The sequence below is a fragment of the Podarcis vaucheri genome, assembly GCF_965113315.1.
Source record: "Podarcis vaucheri genome assembly, chromosome: 16".
Classification (NCBI taxonomy): Eukaryota; Metazoa; Chordata; class Lepidosauria; order Squamata; family Lacertidae; genus Podarcis; species Podarcis vaucheri.
The window spans coordinates 2,312,396-2,329,262 of record NC_138754.1 but is presented as its reverse complement, the minus strand read 5'-3'; the positions used below and the strand labels follow the sequence as shown (position 1 = coordinate 2,329,262).

Below are 16,867 nucleotides of genomic sequence, written 5' to 3'. Positions count from 1 at the left end.
CAGGCTGCGCACCTGGTCCTTCAGGGGCACAGTTGCCCCATTCAGGACCAGGGAATCCCCCACACCTGCCTGCTTCCTGTCCCCCAAAAAACAGTACTTCTGTCTTGTCAGGATTCAGCCTCAATCTGTTAGCCACCATCCATCCTCCAACCGCCTCCAGACACTCACACAGGACCTTCACCGCCTTCCCTGGTTCTGATTTAAAAGAGAGGTAGAGTTGGGTATAAGAAGAGGAATAAGGGATAAGTAATAAATGATGATGATGATGATCATAGAATCCTAGAGTTGGAAGGGACCACAAGGGCCATCGAGTCCAACCCCCTGCCAAGCAGGAAACACCATCAGAGCACTCCTGACATATGGTTGTCAAGCCTCTGCTTAAAGACCTCTAAAGTAGGAGACTCCACCACACTCCTTGGCAGCAAATTCCACTGTCGGACAGCTCTTACTGTCAGGAAGTACTTCCTAATGTTTAGGTGGAATCTTCTTTCTTGTAGTTTGGATCCATTGCTCCGTGTCCGCTTCTCTGGAGCAGCAGAAAACAACCTTTCTCCCTCCTCTATGTGACATCCTTTTATATATTGGAACATGGCTATCATATCACCCCTTAACCTCCTCTTCTCCAGGCTAAACATGCCCAGCTTATCATGATGATAAGAGCCTGCTGAATCAGTGGCTCATCTTGCCCAGCAATCCTGTTCTCACAGTGGCCAACCAGATGCCTGTGGGAAACCAGAAAGCAGGAGCCCAAGAGCACTTTCACCTGCAGCACCTGGTCTTCAGAAACATTGCCAGCAGAAAATAGTGGTGGTCAACTAGTGGCCCTTGATAGCTTTGCCCTCTGTTAATTTGTCCAGTCCTCTTTGAAAGCCATCTGAGTTGGTGGTAGTCATTTCCTCCTGTGGGAGGGAGTTCCACAGCGATTATGAGCTGTGTGAAGGGACGCTCACAACTCACACAGGAGTTATGTCGAAGAGATCATGCCTAAAACCAAAATTGCGTATAGTCAAAATAACATTGGGTGCAATGGTGTGTGTGTGTGGGGGGGGGGCAACTTGAATAAAAAATGGTGAGATGTAGGGGTGCAGATATCCAGAGTGTGGGGGTCAGGTGGGGTTGCTATGAGGAATTATGAAATGCGGGGCAAGCCATTGTGTCCGCGATGAAAGCATGGCGTTGACTGGGTTTGATTCATTGACAATGATTTCTGATCAAATCCCACAAGCCTCTGCACCTCTGTCATTTGCTTTTTCTATGCCTGACAGGCACGTATAAGCGTTCTAAACACACAGGCCAGTTGTTCAGCAGGCACCCTCAGTACATAAATATAGAAGGTAGCTTTGATGTAAGAGCTGTTCGACAGTGGAATTTGCTGCCAAGGAGTGTGGTGGAGTCTCCTTCTTTGGAGGTCTTTAAGCAGAGGCTTGACAACCATACGTCAGGAGTGCTCTGATGGTGTTTCCTGCTTGGCAGGGGGTTGGACTCAATGGCCCTTGTGGTCTCTTCCAACTCTATGATTCTATGGTAAAGGGACCGCTGACCATTAGGTCCAGTCGTAGCCGACTCCGGGGTTGCAGCGCTCATCTCGCTTTATTGGCCGAGGGAGCCGGCGCACAGCTTCTGGGTCATGTAGCCAGCATGACTAAGCCGCTTCTGGCGAACCAGAGCAGTGCACGGAAATGCCGTTTACCTTCCCGCCGGAGAGGTACCTATTTATCTACATGCACTTTGACGTGCTTTCGAACTGCTAGGTTGGCAGGAGCAGGGACTGAGCAACGGGAGCTCACCTCGTCGCGGGGATTCAAACTGCCAACCTTCTGATCGGCAAGCCCTAGGCTCTGTGGTTTAACCCACAGCGCCACCCGTGTCCCTTGTAACTTTGATGTAGGGTTTGTTAATCTTTAGATAGATCTTAAGGGCCAGGAAGAAAGTTCACAAGGAGATGGTAAATACTCCCATCATTCTTCTCCTGTTTACTCCTGTTTATGACCTCTGCGGTTTTGCTGAATGCATCCCTCCTTTTATTCCTATTTTATTTACTCTGAGCACTTCCGGGTTAGCGCCATCGCCGAATGGCGGACTCCCTCCGAGCTCCGGAGGGAGTCGGCTCGGCAGGGGTCGGGTCCTACCGCGCCGGCGACGCGGGGACCCTTAAAAACCACGGGAACGGATCCCGTGGACATGGTGACTCGGCTGGCACCGTTATCGCCCTCCCGGCTCGTGAAGGAGCCTTTTTAAAGGCTACGGATCGGGCGCCGGGGAGTGGCGGGGTGCTTTGAGTCCTCCGCTTCCCCTGCCGGGCGCAGCCGCATGCCATCCGGCGGAGAGCGCTGGCTTCTTCCAAAGGAAATTTGGACAATTAACAACAACCCGTGAGTAATTGGGCAACCAGGTATAAAAGGAGGAAAAAAGAAATTTTTTTCCGGATCTGGCACGAGCGGGAGGGGATCCAAAAAGGAAGTCAGTCCCCTCCCTGATTGTAAACATGCTAAAACAAGGACTGAGAAACCAAGATCGATTTAGAAGTTTATTGATGACAAAAATTACTAACTCCACGATGTGAATTATAAGAACTGTGCTGGAGGAGAAGAGTCGAGGGTGAGAGGAAAAGGGCAACCCCCCCCTGGGAACCGGGGCGATTCGGAGAACCTGGCGAAGAGAGATGGAGAATTTGACAGCTGTCAAAGGAGCTGTCAAAGCTGGAAAATATAAAGAGGACTTTGCTACAAGTTTTTTGCTGGTTAATTTTGTTACAATTTGATATAAATATGGATATAAACTGTCGGGAAAAAGAAACAACAAATTGACTTTTGGACTAGAGGATACAAAGTTATTGCAATCCCCCTAGAGGGGTTTCGGGACATTACAAGTGTCGTATGTGGAAAACTACTCTGGGATGTGCATAGGTCTTATCTCCTGGGAAAGCTGCAGAACTGAAATATTATTTTGTCTACAGAGGTGACCATAATACAATAGAATCTTCTATTGAAGCAAGAAAGGAACTGGACGTAAGTCTTTGTCCCTGAATAACAAACCTCTGTAGAGACACTAAGTTTTGAAACAAGAATGTTTTGACAGCTGAACAAGACAGAAACCTGAGAAAACAAGAAATAAAAGAGTGAATGACTAAATACGACACGGAAAGAACAACGGGAGGAGCAACAAAAGATTAAGGAAAATTAAAGGCCTCTATTAGACTGGATTTATGAAGTTAAATATTATTAAAACAACCAAATCTGAAGAAACCGGCAAGATGGACTGAGAAAAATTTGGCTGTGGACTTAAGATCTCCAGGCCGACAACATATAGACAAATGGACATGGGGAATCAAAACCGGGGAAGGGAGGGGGAATCCTAGAATCCAAAGGCTTTGTAACCAATTTTTTTGAACTTTTCTATATATTCTATCTTATATCCTTTATAACTTTGATCCTATATGTTTTCGTTTTTTCTTTTTTTAGAAAGGGGGAACTCGTGGAAGGAATGAGAGCTGATCTTGGGGGAGAAATTTTGTTTTATTATAAGACGAGGAGTGATGTTAAGATTGTGTAAATTTAAATTGGTTTATGAGTAAAATATATTAGGCTTAAATTTGGGGATGAGAACTTGTGGAACCAACTTAGGGAAAGGGGAATACAGTCGGGAGGGGAAGGAGGAAGTCCCAGAAAGAAGGCTATGAAAAGAAGGGTCTAAACTAGTCTCTCTTTTTCTTTTTCTTCTTTATCTTTTTTATCTTTTCTATTCTGTTATTATTGGAAATTTTAATAAATATGATTATAAAAAAAAAAATATTTACTCTGAACTACACATGCATGCTCAAGTAGGAAATAGTTTCTTTGTAGCTGAAAGAATTTCTTCTTATCTGACTTTGTCCCATCGTGGGGTTTTTTGAAATGCTCAGAGGAAATCTGATTGGTTCTTACGAACACTGTGAAAAAAGTTCTTTTGTGAATAAAACGACCTGGGCCGAGGGGTGGACAGGATTATTATTATTATTATTGGCACCTCCTCCCAGAGTCTTGCTGGTCAAGCCTTGTGTGTATTCTATTAATCATAGTCCAGTCCTTCCTTGTTTTGGGAACGCTACAGGTTGAGGGCAGATAAGCCCTGCTCCACCCAATGGATCACATAACACACAGGATCTGAATGGCAATGCGCTTTAACTTTGGGGCCCCTGCCCCCCCTCAAATATTTTGAAATGAAAATTATTACGGTCCCAGACCAGCGTCACATACCATACGAAGGAAGCATCCCTCAAATATTTTATTGGGGAGATCAAAGGGACCTTGGCCCCTAGAAGTTGGCTCCTATGGGTGGGTGTGAAGTCTCTGCCCCCCCCCCCAGATGCCTGCCTTCTTTCCGTCCCCAGTCTTATTTTATTTTTTATTTTTTTGCTGAGAGCAGAAAGTTGAATGCACGCAAGTTAAATTGTGCATAAGTTGTGGGCTTACTATATTTCCCTTTGTTAGAATTCCTGCTCCGTGATTGCGGTCATGGGATTTTTGTCTATTACATGACGGTACATGTTTTGACTCCACAGAGTGGGAAGTGACGGAGACAGGATGTTTGTGTTGCTGCGTTCCGTGAAGTGGGACTATTGTCTTTTGTTCCTTTTCTCTCTGCTATCTGATGCTAGAGAGAGAGGGAGCCATGTTGCAGTGCTCCGTGTGTGTTTATATGTAAATAAAGTCGATTAGCCAAAATGCTGAGTTGCTGAGGTCTGTTACGCAAACTGTGAAGACTCTGCGGATCCCTAAGTGTGCCGTTGTCTGTTGGCATCGGTCGCTGTGATGTTCGGGCTGAAGAAAGCTTTTGAAGCTCCCGAACGAACGACCAGGAGGGAGAGAACATGCCAGTTGGGCATGTCTCTCTGCCAGGGTCCTACTCAAGTATAGGACGAGCTCCTGACACCCTTTACCTGTTCTGAATCTTCCAACAAAGTCTGGGTTGTGTTACTTTGTTGGAAGAGTAACTTGGAGTAACTTTGGGTCTTCTTTGTCCGACTATGCTCCTTTTCGTTCCATAAAGTGGTGGGGAACATTTGTGTCCCTCCAGATTGTTGGAATGCAGCTCCCATCAGCCCTTGCCAGGTCCTAGCACTACACTCTAACCACTACACAACACTACCTTCCTCTATGTTCAGTTCCAGATATACTGCTTTTTTACACCTGTTGTTATACTTTGTTGCATTTTATTAGGAATAAACTTACAAGGGGTGAAATAGGCACAGACTATTCTGTCCCTCTCTACCCAGATACCCAAATATTTTCATCTCTTCCCAGTCTGCCGATAACAATCAACACCTGCACAGTGCTGTTGTTACTGCTGTGTACATCATACCCAGGCGCTGAAGCAATACTTTGTGGTGAGAAGGAGTCAAAACAGCATGAATAACCTCCAGGGGAATGTTCCTCGCAGTATTCCTCACCCAGGCATCCTTGTGTGATTTTCCACTCATCAGACTTTCTTGCCTATGGAATTCTCCAGGGAGGTGGCGACTGAAAAGCTGGCCGTGAGGTTATTTCTGTCCCTAGGGAATTATCTCCTACAATGGCATTGGGCAGCCAGTCTCCTGAGGCCAAACGCCTGGAGTTGCACTGGCAGCACATACCATACAGTATTTGGCCAGGACTGTCAATAATAATAATACTTTTTATTTATTTATATCCCGCTCTCCCCAGCTGAAGCTGGGCTCAAAGCGGATAACAACAGTAAAAATAACACAGTTTACATAAAACGACAATCAATTAATTGAAATACACTCTAAAATCAATTCATTCTAAAATCAATTCCGAGTCAAATTAATGACAACCATTGGGCTAGAGTTCTGTGAGGATTACCAAAGGAGGGGGTCAGACTGTGCCTTGGGCAAAGACCTGGTGGAACAGCTCCATTTTGCAGGCCCTGCGGAAAGATGTCAAGTCCTGCAGGGCCCTAGTCTCTTGGGACAGAGCGTTCCACCAGATCGGGGCCCTTGCCGAAAAGACCCCGGCTCTGGTTGAGGCCAGCCTAACCTCCCTGTGGCCTGGGATCTCCAAGATGTTTTTATTTGAAGACCGTAAGGTCCTCCGTGGGACATACCAGGAGAGGCGGTCCCATAGGTCTGAGGGTCCTAGGCTGTATAGGGCTTTAAAGGTTAAAACCGGCACCTTAAACCTGATCCTGTACTCCACCGGGAGCCAGGGCAGCTGGTGTAGCACCGGGTGAATGTGATCCCGTGGCAAAGACCCCTTGAGGAGTCTCGCTGCGGCATGCACTATTCTATTATTTTTTTAATTAGGAATTTCAACATAACAGTTTATCAAAGATACATCCTCCTCCTCCCCCCCATTTCCCCCCTCCCCACAAAACAAAACAAAAACCCAATACCCCCCAATCCCCCAAACCCACATTTTAAAAGGACACAGGAGATCATTCATTCATTCATTCATTATATGGGACACTAAATATCACAATTCACTGTGTAGCTTACAAAGATAAAATGATAAAATACTATCTTAAAAACCTTTTTTTTAAAAAATGACAGCATCAATATCCATATGACCAATGAGATAAAAGCATTTCTCAGCTATGACCAGCAGAGGGAACTGAATACCGGATCAAGAGAGAGAACTCTAAGCAAAGCTTGTGAAATTGTAGGGTTATGAGAATGCATTTTGGAATGCTTTTAAAAAAATTAAATTTTGTTTAAAATTGTGCAATTCTATTCGAGGTTTAGGGACGTGGGTGGCACTGTGGGTTAAACCACAGAGCCTAGGACTTGCCGATCAGAAGGCCAGCGGTTCGAATTCCCACGACAGGGTGAGCTCCCGTTGCTCGGTCCCTGCTCCTGCCCACCTAGCAGTTCGAAAGCACGTCAAAGTGCAAGTAGATAAATAGGTACCACTCTGGCAGGAAGGTAAACGGCGTTTCTGTGCGCTGCTCTGGTTCGCCAGAAGCAGCTTAGTCATGCTGCCCACATGACCCGGAAGCTGTACTCCGGCTCCCTCGGCCAGTAAAGCGAGATGAGCGCCGCAGCCCCAGAGTCGGTCACGACTGGATCTAATGGTCAGGGGTCCCTTTACCTTTTTATCCGAGGTTTAAGGGCACAGAGAAGATTGCATCTCCGTGGCTCGCCCAGGATGTGCAGCAGAATTTGCAGGAAGGATGGAGACAGACAATGCTAAAGCTTTGCTGATCAAGCTTTTCTGCGCTTATGCATGGCCAACCATGAAAAAAAGATCATTTGGAATGAGAAGAGTTTTCATAACACAGGGAAATCAGCAGTGTGAGAATCGCAAGCCACGGCTTGCAGCAGAAGCAGTGCCAGAAGGAACATTAAAAGGAAACACTGCAAAGTTGTGTTTTGTTTCTTTTTAAAAGAAAGCCACAAAAATTTAAATTACATGTCGCAATAACACAGTTCATGGTGCCTGATTTTGCACCATGAACTGTGTTGCATCAACAATGTCAGACTAAGGCGGCAGCAATTGGATTGCTTTAGGGCAGTAAGACTCCCACAATATAAAACTATGAAAAGATGCGAGTGATCTTGCAGAACAAATGGGAAGGAAAACAAGGCCCCCTAGACATTGCGCATTCATGATAAGATGTGCTTACAGTGGGAATCAGGGCAATTGTATGTGGTTCCACTTTCAATATTGTTTCTGCCTGCAAAAGTTTTGGAGCAGACATGCTGCTTCGTTTCCAATCAGAATATGTCCCATAACTTTCTGCTGAAATCATTTTTGCTTTCATACCACAAATGTCCCGGTTTATTTATTTTTCTGTCCTGCTTTTGTTGTGTTGCAGTGTAAGAGTGTCCCTCCAATGAAAAGCTTATTAGCAAACATAATCATCCTACTATGAGACTGTGTGGACTGTGAAAAATGCTTATTTTGTGGCTCTGGAGGTTACTGACTCCCATGGGGGGGGGCGGGAGCTCTGGAAGATTTGGAGACCCACTGTGACCAACCAGTGTGGTGTAGTGGTTAAGAGCGGTAGTCTCTTAAAGGTATTCAAATATACCTTTCTGAAGAAACCAGAGGCCTTTCTCCTGGGCATGTTCGGCCAATTGGTGCCAAAGAAGGATAGAACTTTTTTATGTATGCTACAACAGCAGCAAGAATGCTCATTGCAAAGTACTGGAAGACACAAGACCTACCCACCCGGGAAGAATGGCAGATGAAGGTGATGGACTACATGGAACTGGCGGAAATGACTGGCAGAGTCCGAGACCAGGGAGAAGAGTTGGTGGAAGAAGATTGGAAGAAGTTTATTTACAGAAACATTGTAAAATTAAGGAATGTTAGAAGGATGTTGGAATGAAATAATGCGGTTTTAGCAGAAATGCTATAAAGGATTAAGGAAAAATAGATTGCTAAATGGTGAAGGAGGGAAAGTAAAGTTACATTATATTAAGATAAAATAGAGGACAAAAACTGGAAAAAGATGGAAAGGATTTGCTGAAATAGCTAATTGAACTAGAATACAAAAAAGGGAGGTGTGAGGAGGTCAAGGAAATAAGCAAATGAAAGATAAGCTATGGGAAGATTTATTGTATTTTTTCCTTTTCCCCTTTTTTTCCTTTTTCCTTTTTTATTATTGTGATGTGATGTTTTGTATTTTTAAAATATGCTGTTTAATTTTTTTTCTTTTTGTAACCCTTTAAAATTCAATAAATATTACTTAAAAAAAAAAGAAAGAGTGTCCCTCCAGATGACAACATTTCAGTAGCATTGGGGAAGCGTCACAGAGTAACTAACACAGTGGAAATGAAGGACCTGTTCTATATCTGCTATTGGGTCCCCGGAGCACAGATTCACACAAAGTGGCAAATGACCTTGCAGGATACAACAGGATTTATTTGAAATGCATATACATAGCAAAGGTACAGCGCAATAAGCTCGCAATCTGCACACCCAATTCTGAGTGTGCCAACTTTTTATACATTTGCAGAATACTAAACCACCTGATTTCTGGGAAATAGAAAGTTATAGTAAGTTTCTATGTCCTTACATGGGCATTACCCCCCTCATCCTTGCAATGGCCCCACCCACCCCACCACGCCACGGCAACGTGCATTCCTGAGTCCTCCTTATCTATTTACAACCTTGAATAAACATTTGAGAGGCCCCTTAATGCCAGCTTTGTTCTCCTGGCGGACCTCTCCTTTCTCAGAAAGGCTGTTTGGGGGCGGGGTTCCTTATGGCCCTACAGAATGAGGTCTGAATGATCCAGGATTAATCTGCCCCTAATGTACTGTTATTGCATCAATGACATGTTGCAGAATACACTCACCTACCAACCGACCCTTGTGGAAGACAGGAGTGCCTGACGTGCTCTGGTCCATGGGGTCATGAAGAGTCGGACACGACTAAATGACTAAACAACAACCAACTGACCCCCCCAACAAACAAACAAACAAACAAACAAACAAACAAACAAACAAACACTATCCGGAGGGGCCCAAAATTATTTTTCTTCTTCCTTTTGAAGTTGTGGGATAGAGAAGGCAGGGTGGACAAGATGCCTATATTTCAATACACGGCACAATTGCATTTTATCTGCAAATAACTTGGATGATTTCTACCATGTGTGGTTGAAATGGTGCAAATTAATGGCATACAAGGAAGAGAGCTTAAAGCTTGCATTTGCACTGGGCTTTCCTGGCACAAAAATCGATGACCAGGTTCTGGGATACTCCTGCGAGAACATCTCATACCCTGTGCAAGAGGATCCTGATGTCTGGTTAGTAAGGTGGAGAACCTGATTAACAATAACAATAACAATTTTATTATTTGCACCCCACCCATCTGACTGGGTTGCCCCAGCCACTCGGGGCAGCTACTAAATTATCTATCTATCTACTATCTATCTGTCTATTATCTATTTATCTATCTAATCTATCATCTCTCATCTATATCTATCTATCATCTATCATCTATCATCTATCTATCATCTATCTATCTATCATCTATCTATCTATCTATCTATCATCTATCTATCTATCTATCTATATCTATCTATCCATCCATCTATCTATCTATCTATCTATCTATCTATCTATCTATCTATCTATCTAATCTATCTATCTATCATCATCTATCCCATGCTGATCTCTGGGGCTTGGAGAGAGCGGTGAAGGATTGGGAAAAGGATTGACATGTGGAGCAAGAAGGAGTGGCAGCCCCTCGTATTATCTATATATTGGAAAGTTTACCAGCTCCATCTGGTACGCAGGCTGAGACCCTACCTGCCCGCAGACTGTCTCGCCAGAGTGGTGCATGCTTTGGTTATCTCCCGCTTGGACTACTGCAATGCACTCTACGTGGGGCTACCTTTGAAGGTGACCCGGAAACTACAACTAATCCAGAACACGGCAGCTAGACTGGTGACTGGGGCTGGCCACCAAGACCACGTAACACTGGTCTTGAAAGACCTACACTGGCTCCCAGTACGTTTCCGAGCACAAAGGTCAGTGTTGGTGCTGACCTTTAAAGCCCTAAACGGTCTCGGTCCAGTATACCTGAAGGAGCATCTCCACCCCCATCGTTCAGCCCGGACACTGAGGTCCAGCTCCGATGGCCTTCTGGCGGTTCCCTCACTGTGAGAGGCCAAGTTAGAGGGAAGCAGACAGAGGGCCTTCTCGGTAGTGGCGCCCGCCCTGTGGAACGCCCTCCCATCAGATGTCAAAGCGATAAACAACTACCTGACATTCAGAAGACATCTGAAGGCAGCCCTGTTCAGGGAAGTTTTTAATATGTGACATTTTAGTGTATTTTTCATCTTTGTTGGAAGCCGCCCAGAGTGGCTGGGGAAACCCAGCCAGATGGGCAGGGTACAAATAAATTATTATTATTATTATTATTATTATTATTATTATTATTATTATTATTATTATGGCTTGTTTGGTCACTGGACATGTGGGCACTTCATAAGATATCATAACCAAATTTCACATGATGGTTCCTGAGCTAGAGGAGCAACTTGCTGTCTGGGTTTGGGTACAATTGGCTGCCATCTTGAATCAAGATGGTGGACTGCCTCTTTCAAGCCTGCACAGATTATAGGCCAGTTCTACATGATGCAGTTAGACCCTATTTTGAATCAAAATCGAGGACTGAACCTTCCAAAACTTCCCGGAAACCCTGAAGAATGGCTGTCGGACACTAGACGTAGCAAGTGACAAATATAATCAATCAATCAATCAATCAATCAATCAATCAATCAGTCAATGAATAGCTTCCTTCCCAAATAATCATCCTAATAAGGTACCTCTAGAGAATTCCATGCCGTAATTGGTGGTTGGCTCAGTGAGAAGATCTTAACCACCATTGACTGAGATGATTCACCTCCCATTATCTGGTGATCGTTCTTTCCTGTTCCTGGAAACGTGAAGGCATGCCTCTCTGCGTGGATGGAGACATTTGGCGCATGCAAATGGGCTCATGGATCAGGTCCACTGTTTGCGTTGGAAGAAAATCTCCCACTGGTGTGAATCGGATTTGCCCCTTCCCTTCGTCGCAGTGCAGATCGGCAGAGGGGAATCTGGATCGGGAATGTAGCACGGATCATGGGTTCATTTATTTAAACCATACGTATCTCACTGCCTAAGGGATAAGATGGCTGAAAAGGGGGAGGGGGGAGCCAACTCTAGCACTTGCTTCATTACAGAGTTCTTGTAATGTTTTACTTTTTGGTGCTGGGGGGCAATTAAGTGGTGCATAGATTTGATGGCATTTAGTATTTATGCCCCACCCATCTGGCTGAGTTTCCCCAGCCACTCTGGGCGGCTTCCAACTGAATATTAAAAACAATACAGCATCAGACATTAAAAACTTCCCTAAACAGGGCAGCCTTCAGTTCTCTTTTAAAAGTAAAATAGTTATATATTGCCTTGACATCTGCTGGGAGGGCGTTCTACAGTGCAGGCACCACCACCGAGAAGGCCCTCTGCCTGGTTCCCTGTAACCTCACTTCTCGCAGGGAGGGAACTGCCAGAAGGCCCTTGGGAGATGGACCCCAGTGTCTGGGGTGGAGACGCTCCTTCAGGTCTACTGGACCGAGGCCGTTTAGGGCTTTCAAGGTCAGCACCAGCACTTTGAATTGTGTTCAGAAACGTGCTGGGAGCCAATGTAGGTCTTTCAGGACCAGTGTTATGTGGTCTTAGTGGCTGCTCCCAGTCCCCAGTCTAGCTGCCTAGGACCTTCTGCATGAAAAGTCAGTGCTCTTTTATGGACCTTACCCCTCAAGATAAAGTAATATTCTAGTCCTCATCATTCTGAAGAAAGAGCTTCTTCTAAAAGGAACAGAGGAACCTGCCTCATATTCAGTCCATCGTCCGACAACCGCAGTACAGTCATACCTCATGTTACGTTTGCTTCAGGTTGAGCGTTTTCAGGTTGCGTCCCGCAGCGACCTGGAAGTACCGGAAAGGGTTACTTCCGGGTTTCGCCACTCGCGCATGTGAAAACGCTCAAAATGACGTCACGCGCATGCGCAGAAGTGGGTTGCGTTCTGTTCATGTTGCAAATGGGCCTCCAGAATGGATCCTGTTCGTAACCAAAGGTACCACTTTATTGTCTAGACCAGAGCTTCTCAAACTTATTTGGCTTACTGCCACTTTTCCAGAAAAAAATTACTCAGAACCCTCCTGGAAATCTACCATTGGCCAAATAGGCAGGCAAACTGCAGTCCACTTTCCGGGTCTGCTTAAAGTCAAAAAGGGACTCCAGCACGACTGCCGGATCCAGGGGAGAAATTGTCACTGTCCCTCAACACACCCTACCTAAGTGGTAAATATTATTTCACAACAGATGAAACATGTACAAAGGCACCTTTTATCATATGTGGTGGTCTTGTAAGGTAATAAAAGCATTCTGGGAAATGATATATAATGAATTGAAAAAAATGTTTAAATTACAGTAGTGCCCTGCAAGACAAATGCCTCGCAAGACGGAAAACTCGCTAGATGAAAGAGTTTTCCGTTTTGGAGGTGCTTCGCAAAACGAATTTCCTATGGGCTTGCTTCGCAAGACGAGAATGTCTTGCGAGTTCCTGCTGGTTTCCCCCCCTTTCCCCCCTTTTTCTAAGCCGCTAAAAGCCGCTAATAGCGCTAATAGCGCTAATAGCGCTAATCCGCTAATCCGTCAATGGGCTTGCTTCGCAAGACCCCGGGGGAGATCCTAGTTGATGTACGTCAGCAGGACTCCCCCTACTGGTGGTTAACCCTCACCGGTCTTCGTGCAATCGGGCTGAAGCCGGTTAGCTGATGGGACCAATGCCTAAGCCAATACCGCTCAATTCCTGCAATCAATAAAGTTGTGGCCATTTCCCGCCCATTAACCTTATATACCGTGTCCTGTGTCTTTATTTCTCATGGGGAAGGGGGACTTGCCACACAATTTTGTTTTTGTAAATTCAGATAAAAATTGTTTCAAAAAGAGAGATGAAACATGTATGAATGGTTTCCCAAAATTCCTTTCTCTTTTTTCTTTATGCTTCCACCACCCCCTTATTTTTATTCAATGCCTCCCCCAATTGCACCCGAGGCTACTACACCCCCCCAAGGATTGTTCCAGGACCCCTAGGAGGTGTTATCGCCCACATTGGGAAACACTGGTCTACACTGGTTGGCGGCGGCCTCCCAGGGTTTCAGACAAGGTTCCTTTCCCTCACCCTCAGCTCTGCCTGGAGATTCCAGGACTTGAATCTGGGGCCTTCTGGATGCCAAACACATGCTCTACCATGAAGCTATGACTCTTCCGGTGCCCAGAAGCAGCAGCACCTAAGAATGATGTTGATGTGGAGAAACTCCTTGACCGTTCTAGAGAAGAGCGGAATTTGCGGAGGGGCGATGGCCTCACCAAGCAGGAATGTTTCCTCAGCTGAGCCATTGATGGAGAAAATGGGGAGTTGGCCCTTGTGAGATCTCATCGGGTCAATTAGATAATTGAGCAATCTCTCCTGTCCACATTTCTCTGCCCGGAAGAGACAGTTTGGAATCGGGTATAAAAGAGAGGCTGGCAGCTCCTGGCTCCTCAATCCATTGGGTCGGCGTCACCTCTTTGCTCCGTCTTGTGAATTTGGGTAAGTCTTGCTTTCTCACTGCACTCTGAGCTGTGCAGATTAGCTGCACATTAGCTCTCTGTTTTCCTCTATGAGGTTTTGGAAAAGGGCTGTAGATACGATCTCCACAGAGACTGGCATGATGTGGAAATAGCAGTCCATGGCGTTCTGCAACTCAGCCCCGGGCTGGAGCATGAGGCAACACCATGAGAATCTCAAGCGAGGTGGCATACTGATCTCTTTGCATGGAGGTGGGATTTAAATAATCTGTTTACTGGATTCCCTCTAGAGTTTTCCTCTGGGGAAAAATGACGGCCTGTCGATGTGGTAACCACAGTGCCACCTCATGGTTGGTTCCCACGTTTTGGGAAATCCTAGAGTGCATCGTCATGAAAGAGATGTCCCTCTCCGTGACATAGTTGGAGCTTCAGTGGAACACCTGTTTGGCATGCAGAAGGTTCTTGCAGGTTCTGCTGCCTTCATGCACTGGCCGTGGGCTTCCCAGAACCATCTAGTTGGCCTACCATTTGGGAGGGAAGGAACCGGCTTGGATGGGTGCCTTGGGTCAGTAGGCAGAGCAGCTGCAAAAGGATTCAGGTTCAATCCCTAGCAACTCCATGTAGGTCTGGCACCGCCCTTGCCTGAAGGGCCATTGCCAGTCCATGTAGACAACACTGCCTCCTACATTCTCAGCCCTTCTGCATGCAGAGCTAGTGCTCTACCACTGATCTGCTGCCCCATTGCACTAAGGTCTCTAGTTGGGAATGGAGCCTCCAGGGACAGAGACAGTGTATCTCAGAATCTCAATTGCGTGGCGAGTTCCCGCATCCCCCCATTGGAAATAAAAACACATGACACCAATATTTTAGGTTAATGGGTGAAAAATGGCCACAACTTTATTGGTTACAGGTAATGAGTGGTATTGGCTTAGGCATTGGTCCTACAGACTATCCGGCTTCAGCCTGATTGCATGAAGGCTGGCAAGGGTTAGCCACCAGTAGGGGGAGTCCTGCTGATGCACGTCAACTAGGAGCTCCCCTGAGGTCACTGCTTGGGGGCGTGCCTTAGGCCCACACCTCCATAGGCTTCGGACAGGGCCACGCCCCCCAGAATCCTTTAGCGGACTACCCTTTGCTATGGGGGGAGGTGATGGCACTTCCTCCCCCCCTCTCATCTACATAACAATACCCTTACCAATGCCTAACTGCCAATGCCAAGGAAGTTGTGACGATTTGCTACGAGGTAGGTGGAAAACCAAATGGCTGGAGCCAATTTGCCAAGTGGAAAAAATTCCTACCAGGCTCCTCAATGGCGACCAACCGAGGTCCATAGCAAGGTCAGAGAGCCAAACCTAAAGGACGGGGGGGGGGGGATTGGGAAACCGGAGCAGCTGTGGCGCTGAAAGAGGAAGCTCCTCAGCTGCGCTGGTCCTAAATGGCGTGAGCCACGCCTCCCAGGCCAGCCGATTGGCTGGCAAGGGGAATGACGCGGCCGAGGATTCCCTTAAGGAGGTGGGGCCAGCAAGCCAGCCCCCGTGCATGTGGGTGGGTGTGAAGCCCGCCACCCCACCTCCTCTCTAGCTCGGAAGTGGCTTTGATGGGAGAGAAATCAAAAGGGGAGGGCGGTTACTGCCACGTCCTTCTCACAGGGCTTCTCAGAAATGTCTGGCTAGCCCCTGTTGGAAACTGGAGTCGGGGATAAGGTCAGCCTCTCTTTGCTCCCCTAAATTCTTGTTTTTTGCTTCATTCTGTCTCTGCAGGTTTATCCACCCACTTTTGGAAACATGTCCCAGTGCAAGCAAGGCTGCAAGGCTCCCCCCACCAAATGCCCCCCCAAAACTGCCCAGTGCTGTCCCCAAGCCGTGAAGTGTCCCCCCAAAACTGCCCAGTGCTGCCCCCAAGCTGTGAAGTGTCCCCCGAAAACCAAGCAACCTCCCAAGGGCTGCTGTTGATGATGTTCTTTCTCGGCCACTGGAAAACTGAAGGGAGCTCCCCGCGAAAGCAATTTGACATTGATCACCTGCCGGACCTCGCTGACGCCATCGAAGCCAGTCCTTTCTGCCCTCTGCTTTGACGTTTTGCTTTCTCCAAAATGTTTGGGTTTTGCTTTGTCCTATCCTATACAATCATCGCAGCATTTCAGGGAGTCTTGTTGACCAACTGAGCTCCTGTCTGGAATCTCCTTCTTGATATGTCATGACCCAGCCAAGCTGGTTGTGAAAAGCTCAATGCCCTGATGGGTTTCCTCACCCTCACGGCCAGGTGAATGGCAATAAAAGCAACTAGTTTCCCAGCACCAGTAGATTGTTGGACTGTTCTTTCCTCTGTTCTTTCCCTCTTAAAGGTTAAGGACCCCTGATAGTTAAGTCCAGTTGCGGACAACTGGGGTTGGGGCCCTCATCTCGCTTTACTGGCCAAGGGAGCCGGCGTTTGTCCACATACAGTTTTTCCGGGTCATAAGGCCAGCATGACTAAGCTGCTTCTGGCGAACCAGAGCAGCGAAAGGAAATGCCGTTTACCTTCCCGCCAGAGTGGTACCTATTTATCTACTTGTATTTTGACATGCTTTCGAACTGCTAGGTTGGCAGGAGCTTACTAATTTGTTAAATCAATGTATTGGGACCGAATGCAACCTTACACACACACACACACACACACCAACACACACACACACACACACACACACTCACACACACACACACACACACACACACTGCTAGAGATGGAGAGACAGGGGTGGGGATTAGATTCAGTTTGCTTTTTAAGGTGAACTTTGCTAAACTGAACTTTACAGAACAACCTGTGAACCGAAATTTGCA

General features: G+C 46.4%; 1 long non-coding RNA gene across 1 annotated transcript; it reads left to right on the top strand.

The window, feature by feature from the left end:
• The first annotated feature begins 13,845 nt into the window (after positions 1–13,845).
• Positions 13,846–16,344, top strand: LOC309520699. Its single transcript, XR_014214304.1, has 2 exons — positions 13,846–14,070; positions 15,809–16,344. It is a non-coding gene; the product is annotated as an uncharacterized lncRNA (long non-coding RNA).
• Positions 16,345–16,867: the final 523 nt, after the last annotated feature.